Below are 3684 nucleotides of genomic sequence, written 5' to 3'. Positions count from 1 at the left end.
TTTATATTTCAGTCCAAGATCAAAGTAAAATTCAACGAGCTGCTCCATAGTTCACCTGACACGCACAGCAAGCACATAATCACCAGCAAGCACAGTACTACGGAGCCCACAATGTATTTGCGAAGGAACGCAAAATCAGTAGGTAATTGACATGGCTCTGTTTGTTATTGTCCATGTCTCCGCCTATGTCCCGCCTTCATTCCTCCTCCTTGTCAGTGTTTGTAATCCTGCCCCTTCATTATTAGAAGTGTCCTTGTGTGTATTTAAGTCCCCTTGTCTCACTTCCTCTTGTCGGACATTTCACCTCTGTATTCCTTCCAAGTCTGTCTGTTTCTGTTGTTCTTCACTGTTGTTGTTTCCACTGTTGTTTTCCTCCGTAGTCGTCTGTCTCCGCTGTTCCTTGTGTCTGTTCATCATTTTATCTTTTGCCCGAGTCTGTATCTCTTTGTTTAGTTATATTTTGGTTGTAAATAAAGTTGCTGTGTTTTAGCGTGTGCGTCCACCTCCGTCAGTCTTTTTTCAAGAATGAATATTTAAAAATAAATAAAACTAAAAAACATGCGTGGTGTGCACAGGTTATTATGTGTGTAATGATGTGTCCTTCTTACAAAAATTAGGGTCATAAATCCCCAAATTGTAAAATATTGTCACACAATGCTCCATGAACTTGAGTGAAATGTCAAATGAAAGCTTAGGTATTAGACATTGCATGATTTTATGAAATTTTCATGGGTGGAAGCTTCTGTCCATAAGAGCCCTGATAGGATTTATTTTATTTTCATGTGGTAATTGATAACTTAAGACCATAGCAGGTCAACTGGATTTTATTCAATACTTGAGAATGAAATGTGAATTTGGCTGCAGCTATGTGCACGTGTGACGCCGGCCTACCTCCTAGCCATTAAATCACCACACCCTAATGATCATAAGAGGGATAATACCCACTAACAGAATGGGTTATATATGTAAAAAAAAATACTGTGATTATAGTCCGACTACGCCACCTGAGGAATTTCACCTCAGGAAATAAGACTAGTAAAACTAGCCAGGCAACCCAGGGTCGTTTGTTGAAGACAGAGAGAATTTTATTTCAGTACACATTCAAACATTAACCTAAAACACTAAAAGACTTTAGCTGCAGCTTTTAAATTAATACATCAACATTCATTAAAGAGCATTCAAAATTACTATATTTTAAAATGACAACAAGGTGCCATAAACTAGCTGCCACAACTAGAGAGAGAGAGAGAAGGACTCTAACAAAAAAAAAAAAAAAAAAAATTGACAAACTCAAGAAATAACCAATTACAAAAAAACCAAAATAAACAAATGAAAATCAATAAGGATAGTATACACTTAAAGAAAAGAAATAACAAGAAAAGAAAATGAGCAAGCCCGAAATTGGGATATAACCCGCTAACTAAACCCAAAAATTGACACAAATAAACAATAGAAACAAAAACTTAACCCAAAGAAAATCAACAATTTCCAAAAAAAATACAAGTGTCGCAGAAACTGCGCCTTGAAAATTAAACAATAAAAAAGAAAATAACCAAAAACAAACAAACAAAACGATTTAACAGACCTGCAAGGGATACGAATCTATAACAGCGCAGCAGCACGACTTTGCCAAGATGTGGAGAAAACAGCAGCACCACGAGAGGTGGAGCAACTAGGAGAATGTTTAAACTCAGTTTAAAAGGAGTTTATCTATCTCTGTCGGCACGGAGGTGCGACAACCGATAGAAGAGAAGGAGCATCTGGCAGTGTGACGGTTCTAACGAAATATAGAATGTAAATACAAAAGACGACTGGAAATATTCTTAGAGAGAGGAACATGCCTACCTGAGACACAATAACAGTGCTGAATGTTAGTCCCATGGCCTAAAAAGAGCAAACTACTCACCAGACACCACTCTTACAAATTATTAGAACCCATACACAGTGGACCAGCAGATCTGGGGAGGTGATGAACGTTAGGGTGCTGTCCAGCTGTAATACGTGTAGTACGCCGCAAATCCCCCGAACTGGAACTAGGTTGCTCCCCTGAGCATGAAGCCACTGGGCGAGAGCTTATCACCCCTAAAGCTTGGTCCAACCTGGGCACGCCACCAAATATTCCCCAGTGGACTCCACCTCAATATCAATATTCGGCACGGGACCTGCCGAGGACCCACTAGGGCTAACTAAAACAGCATGAGGAACCTTAGAGACCTACACACAGAGGTCATCATCGCTAACCAAATCACCCTCCACTACAACTGGAGCAGGGGAAGACCCACTGGAAGGGGAAGGAAGAGGCACCGGACGCAACCTGGCCTTTAACATGCTCCGGTGTACATGTTTTACCTGCTGCAAGTTTTCCAGAGGTGCTATGGTATACACAGCCACCTACCCAACCGGTGCCTTCAACACCTGATAGACAACAGAACTCCAAATATCTTGAATTTTATGCCATCCTCTCCAGCTATTATCCCTCAGGTACACCAACTGACCCACCTGCAGAGGTGCCTCACGCACCTTCTGATCATGACGTTCCTTTTGACGTCCAGCTGCCTGCAACAATTTCTCCCAGGCACCATCGAAGGCAACCTTAAGTTGGGCCTGATGCTCCAACACCCAATCATGTACCTCTCCTGACATTGGCTCAGACACTCTGCCAAGGAGGAAATCCACCGGGAGTCTAGCTTCTCTCCCAAACATTAAAAAGGGCGACTCGCCCGTACACTGATGGGAAGTAGTATTATAGCAAAACAGGACAGGGGTAAACAAGAAGGCCAATTCCGCTTCCTTGCGACAGGAAAGGTGCGCAAAAAATTGTGAAGAGTCCTATTGAACCGCTCACACTGCCCATTTCCAGCTGGGTGGTATGGGGTAGTCCAGGACTTCTCCACCCCATATAAACTACAAACCTACTGGATAACAGAGTTCTCAAAACTCCTACCTTGGTCAGAGTGAATCCGACTGGGTATCCCAAATTTATAAAACCATTCGGCCAAGAGAACCTGCCCCACTGTAGTTGCCCGCTGATCCCGAGTTGGGACTGCCACTGTGTACTTACTGAATACATCAGTCATAACCAATACATTCTCCAGCCCATTTGCTGCAGGCTCTAATATTGTAAAATCTATGGCCACAATCTCATTAGGTCTAGAGGCCATCAAATGCCCTATGAAACTATGAGGTCCTGACCCAGAATCTTCAGCCACTTGGCAGCGCTCGCATTCTTGACACCACTGTTTAACATCTGAAGCCATTCCAGGCCAATAACAGTGCTCCCTCACCAGTTCAGAAGTCCGCTCTACACTTTGATGGCCATGCTCCTGGTGTAGTGAGGTCAAAATATCCCCCTTAAGGGCTGAGGGTAGGAGAAGCTGCAAGTTCTCCTCACCTACCTCAGGACGGAACACTCTGCAGAACAATACCCATTGTTCCATTGGCACAACAGGGCCAACACTGGTCGAGAAAGCCGTCTCTCTTCTGGAGTGGGTTGCCTTTGTTCCCTCCAGAAATGCCAGATGTCCCTCAACACTGAATCTGCCACCTGAAGTTGGCAAAGATATGGAGAGAAACTGGGGAACACTGAAACTAAGGTCTGGGTGACCGGCGCTCTACTGTCCAAACCCGACACCTGTTGCAAAGAAGCAGGAACAACGGTGCCAGGCAAACCCTGCTCTGTCAAAC

Source organism: Hoplias malabaricus, chromosome 3 (genome assembly GCF_029633855.1).
Source record: "Hoplias malabaricus isolate fHopMal1 chromosome 3, fHopMal1.hap1, whole genome shotgun sequence".
Classification (NCBI taxonomy): domain Eukaryota; kingdom Metazoa; phylum Chordata; class Actinopteri; order Characiformes; family Erythrinidae; genus Hoplias; species Hoplias malabaricus.
This window is presented reverse-complemented; position numbering follows the sequence as displayed.